This window comes from Mastomys coucha, unplaced genomic scaffold, assembly GCF_008632895.1.
Source record: "Mastomys coucha isolate ucsf_1 unplaced genomic scaffold, UCSF_Mcou_1 pScaffold13, whole genome shotgun sequence".
In the NCBI taxonomy this organism is placed as follows: domain Eukaryota; kingdom Metazoa; phylum Chordata; class Mammalia; order Rodentia; family Muridae; genus Mastomys; species Mastomys coucha.
Window position 1 is genome coordinate 19564981 of NW_022196895.1, and position 6428 is coordinate 19571408.

Consider the following 6428-nt stretch of genomic DNA (forward strand, 5'->3'; position numbering starts at 1 on the left):
ATGGGAAGAATTGAAGGGGAGGGAATGCAGAGATAGTCTTGATCAAAACACAATACATTCATGTATGGATGTTAAACAAAATGTTTTTAGAAGCGACCTGGCAGCTCCTGAAGAATCTCACCTGAGACCATTCTCTGTTCTACATGTATACACAAATAAATAGAAAAACACACACACAAATGTATACACAAACACAAATAAAACATTAAAAAATAACTGGAAACTAGCATTTCACTCATATAGATATAGCATCATGATCGGTTACAATATGCAACATATAGATATGTTGATTCACTTGATTGTTATCTATATGTTAATAATATGCTTTATTTGGGAATAATAATATAGAAGCCCTCTTCACATCCCCAATTAAACACTATTCAGGAAATTACACATGGAGCACAGGGGAACCTGTTTTCCAAGGTATTTGTTACAGGTTTTTATTGATGATACTGAGGATGCTAACCCAGATCTTGCACACATCAGGTACTCTGCTACAGAACCACACTCTCAGCACACATGGATACTTTCTTGGACCCTGTCATGCTCCTTCTTTGTGGTACATTGTAGTATCTTGGGAATATCATTGAGAAATTTGAGCAGCAAATCAATGGAGATAATGTAGCACCAAGTGCTGTCTCTTCATTCAATGTATATACATTGTTTCTATTTGGTGTGTAGATTTAACAAGGCTGTTAAATAGATAAATAAGTGGATACAAATAAATAATAGTAGACTGAGTATTAGATGAGCATCCTCAACTTGAATGTGAGCACAAATAGCAGGATCTTAATAGATGTAAAATAGAAACAAATTTACAGGGTTCTGCAGGGCAAGAGTGAATGGGTTAATAAGCAAGTAATTACTTTAAAAGGAGAGGGATGAGTGGATAAGACAGACCAGCATTCATGCACTACACTTAAATGTTTCCAAGATTTGTGAAACATATTATTTATAGATCACAGGTTCTTAGTAAGCCCCCAGAAGAAAAATATGAAAAAAATAATCCTTATGTGCACATCATAGGCAAACTAGTAAAAATCAAGAATTGAAAAAAAATCTTGACAGAAACTACTTAAACGGATTAATTACTTGTTTTTTCTTTTTAAATTCAATTCTATTTATTTCACTTATTCACTCCAAATCCTGCTCACTGCCCCGTCCTAGTCACCCGCTCCCACAATCCCTCCCCATCCTCCTCTCCTCCAAACAGGTTTGGGTCCCCTTGTACATCTTCCTCACTCTGGCACCCCAGGTCACCACGAGGCTAGGCGTCTCCTCTCCCACTGAGGCCAGACAAGGCAGTCCAGCGAGAAGAATACATCCCACATATAGGCAACAGCCCCTGGGATAGCCCTCGTTCCAGTTGTTCAGGACGCACATGGAGGACAAGCTGCACACCTGACACATATGAGTGGGGTGGCCCGTGCACTTTCTTTCGTGTTGGTGATTTCACTATGAAGGCCCCAAGATTTTAGGTTGCTTGACTTTGCTGGTCCTACTGTAAAGTTCCCATCCTCTCTGGGCCCGCAATCCTTCCTCCTATTCTTCCACAAGAGTCCCCAAGCTCCATCCACTCTTTGGCTGTGGGTGTCTTTCTCTGAGTGAGCTGCTGGGTGGAGCCTCCCAGAGGACAACATACTCCTGTCTGTAAGGTTCAGGAGTCTGGTGGAGGTGGGGGACAGGCAGCTGGAGAATGGATGTCCCTCTGGGATGGCAGGCTGCTCAGGGCAGCTTGACTCAGCCCAGAGGTCTGTAAATTACTTGTTTTGCACAGAAATTTCAGAAGACAGACAATAAGGTAATTCATTTAATGTAATTAAAAAAAAAAAAAAAAGGCATGACAGCTAGGATGGCGGCATAGCCTCGCCCTGTTGTCCACAGCAGCCTGAGAAGTTTCTTTAATCTTTTAGAGAGCTAAGCTCAGGTTAAACTGGGTGTTTGGTTTTGAGACAAAGGATTTCAGGATGAGCTAGTATGAGATAGAATTAGAGTTTACTAAAAGACATTTTAATATATGTTTTAATCATAAGAGCTACTCAAAACAGTATGATGTACTAAAGTCTGAGATGTAGAAATATAAAATGAAAAATTAGATATAAACTTTAAATATAGCTTTAATGCTGTCTAGGAATACATATTTTAAAATGAAAACCTTCAATATATTAATGATCAAGAGAAAAATTACTCTCCTACTCACAGCAATATCATGTCAAAACTATACATTTTCACTTAATTATGAAAACAAACATTCGGTATTGATGGAACTATAAATTCTTTACAATGTGAAAAGGTGTAGTCCCTATATCTAACAGGCATGAAATGTTTCCATCATTACCATAAGATTTTAGACAGTGTCCAATCATGAGTTTTTTCAGAGGATGAGTAATAGGGGCTAAAGAATATACTTGGAATTATGGTAGAAGAAAAGAAGTAATTATTTGAAATGGATTATTTTATTCATATATTGAATATATGCCTTAAGCTAGTCATTCTTCAAATACACCCTCTTTCCTTTAATGTAAACTATAAACTGTGTTTAATGTTGTCTTTTCTCCAAATATTTGAGACTGAAATACAAGCCATAGAACTTGCAATATTATTGCTATTGAGTTGAAAAACATATTACAAGAAGAAATAGCTCCTAGTTTAAAGTATTTAACCTATTACTTAGTTAAATGACACCTTTATGCATACATGGCTGTGTCACCTAATTTTCATTTATTTTTATTGAAAAAACATTTTCATACAATATATTCTGTTCATGCTTTTCCCTCTCCCAACTCCTTCCGGATCTTCCCCCGTGCACAAACAAAAAATCCAAGATATACATACAACCACAAAAAACTCACAAAATGGAAGACAAAATATACAAGCAAAACATCAATATGACAAAAAATGCTCAATGTAATATGAAACAAAAAAATGGCCACAAAATATCAGTGAGTTCAATTCCTGTTGACCAATGATTTCTGATCATGGACCTACCCTGAAAATAGGTCTTTGTACATCATTTAATGATTCCCACATATGCTGCTTAGTGCCAAAGGTATATTTTCACCTCATAGGATTACACTTTGAATTATCTTCAAAGACATCCCCTAGAGTGTCTTCCACAATAAGATGAAAATATGTACATTTCGTGTACATATTTATTACTTATTTTTGAAGAACATTAGGTTATCACAATTTTAGCTTGCTTTCTTTCATTCTGTAGCTTTCCACAAAAGAGAGGGTTTGTCAGACTAAAATGAGTTGCCTGGTATTTACAGCAAATATTTTCTATCGGATTAGAAAGTGTTTTAGTTGATCTTGCTGCTGCCACTCTGCAGATATTTGGGCTGTTGTCTACATAATATTTTAAAAGTCACCGGCTGGGCAGGGCAATGCACATCTGTAACTCCAGTACTCAAGAAATGGAGGGTTTGGGGCCTGAGGCTGCATGCTTGACTACATAGCAAGTTCAAGGCCAGTCGGGACTATCTAAGACACTGTCTAAAATCCCCAGCTGTTTCCTCTCAAGAAAGAATCATATCAACAGACAAAAAACAAGGCATTTGCACATGTAAAATTGTTTTAAGTTTTCATTTTGTAGTTATTTCTTTGATGTTTTTAAATTGATTAGGTTTTATTTATAAATGATCACCAAAACATCTGACATCTCCCTAGAATACATGTAATAACTGAATTGATTTATTTGCAGTAAGAGTATAGTCTTTACTTTGTCTTTAACAATTTGGATGAGTTGATTATATTGATCAAATTTATTTGACATTGATATTCCTGATTTACCTAATATTATCTTTGATTATATGTACTGAGAAATTTTATATCCTTCCCCACACTTACATGCAATTCAACACAGAAGCAATTAAAAATAAGGATAGAATAGTTTTAACAGCAGCGCAGAGACTTTCCAGACACTTTCCAAGTACTTTCTGAAGAGTGGTATTCAACAGCAGGGTTTCCCTCCATATATCCTCATTGTGATTGTGCGTTAACGCTTCATCTAAAACATTTGTGTTCTGTTTATGGTCCATTGAGAAAATAAGTGCTCCCTGCAATAAGAGAATGCTGGCATAATGCCACTGAGAGTTGGGAGTCACTATAATATGGATTTAATAAATTGCTCTTTTAAGGTAGAACTATAGCTACTTAAAATGGCAACTTTTTTTTTCATTATAACACTGGGAATTAAAAATACATGACCATACACACTTGTATTTAAGTTTTACTCTCCCCCTGGCCACATATACCCCGGGTCCAGGAGAACACCAGAGAAACAAATAGTAAACTTTCAAAAGGTGTTAGCTGGGAAGACCAATGAAGAACAGACCCTGACTGAGCAGGTTACCAGACACTGACAACTGAACAGTGAGGTGCCGCTCATGGATATAAACCTTCATTAGTTAAGCACCTAGTGAGAAAAACAGGCCCAGAGCCCTGTCCTCTTACCTGATATTTTTGTTTTGTATGGTTTCAGTTAACTAAAGTCTGCCATGACTCTATAATTCCAGAAACCAACAGTTCACAAAGTTTAAATTGTACCCCATGCAAAGTAGCTTAGCAAATGTTGCATCCACCTCATTTTATCCTACCTGGACTGTGATGTCAATCCTGTGTGTACTGCACACTTGTCAATCACTTGGTAGTCCTCTTGTGTTCCTTAATTAGTTCAAGAGGAATTTCTGTGTCATCTTCAAATAATTTGTATTTTACTTTATAATGACCCCCCAAACTACAAGAAGTTAGACTACTAATTCAGATATGCCAAAGGGAAGTCCTAAAATATTTCTTTAAGTGAAAAAGAGAAACTTGGTTATGTTTGTCACGTAAAGGAATGAAAGCATAGAGCATATATGGTTCAGTACACTTGAGTTTCACATATCGATTAGGGGTCTTGGGAGGTGACCTCAAGAATAATAAGGGAACACTCTGCTGCCTTGGAACTGGCTGCCTACCATCTGACTGGACCACGTCTCATTGCAGAGTTTCTCAGGCAAATGCATATTAACTTTATCTACACACACATGTATTTTGAAATGTCACATAAGGAGTCAGAGGGGATAGACTTGCTATCATTGACATGACATTCAAATATGCTCCACAATTCTGAATTATTAAGGCATGATTCACACACTTCAGTGGTGGGTCAGAATGTGATGCCCTAAGTCTGACTGATTCCACAATGGAGGTATTTTAATCAAAAAGAGAACATCTGTAGGTTGCTGAGTATTTGGGGAGTCAGAAAGAAATCAGAGCAACTGTCAGAAGAGGCTAAATGGTTTTTATAACACAGAAGGACAATGTCCGTCTTCAGAAATATGGTAGGAGCCACGGTGGCCTCAAAACATCGTATCCACTCATGGACAAAAGCCCTGTAAATTTACTAAGCCACAGTTCAGTTGATTTATTTCCTTGGTTTGTATCAGCCTCTCAGTACACTTTTCACCCTTGAGTTCTAACCAGTAGCTTGGGAGAGAAGACCTTGAATAGTAATCTGCATTCATGCAGTGTGAGGGTACCTAACTCATAAAGCAGTCATGTCTTAGTAATTCTTCTGAATTCATCATCTTGTCATATGAGTCTGAAATACTCCAAAATAATTAATTCTGTATGCCTACTAGTTATTAACAGTTCATAGGTAAAATTGCCATCATATATGGTCTATAATGCAACAACTATGTAACAACTATGTAAAGAAGTAGGTATATCCATGAAGCTTTGCTTGGACATATAGTGAACAAGTAAGTCTCATAATAGCTGTAGCCTGTTCTCCAAAAAAAAAAAAAAAAAAAAAAAAAAAAAAAAATGCAAAAGATATATAAAAGGAGTTTATTTTCCCTGGTCAATATAACCAGAATGAATGTTATTGCTAGACATTGTTCATAGTCACATTAAAAATATTCCATAGGAACTAAAGATATGTCTCAGAAGTTAGAGAACGTGCTGCTCTTCAGAAGACCCAAGTTCAATTCCCAGCACTCATACTTTGCAGCTCACAACCACTTGTGGCTTCCTTCGGCATCCACATACATGTGCCAAATGCACACAGAGATGTATATATGTACCCAAATAAAGATAAATCTTAACAATATTTTTCCATTAAAAATCTCCATTACACATGTAGAAAAAAAAGAGAATAATCACCTTCCTTATAAGTCAAGCCCACAGGGAAGGTGTCTATTTCAACGTGCTTCTGATCTCAGAAAAGACTTTAAATTTGCAAGCCCATATCTTCATCACCCATTTCCAGGTGATGCTCTGTGCTTTGGGGGTCTCTATTTTTCTTCCTGAATCATGGTGTTAACTTCTTAAATTATGGCTTTGCCTTGGATTCCATTGTTATTTTTCCTATCACACCTCATTAGTAGATGAGTCTTTTCATTTCTTCTAGAGTATTTTTTTTTTTTTAGATTTTTTTTTTT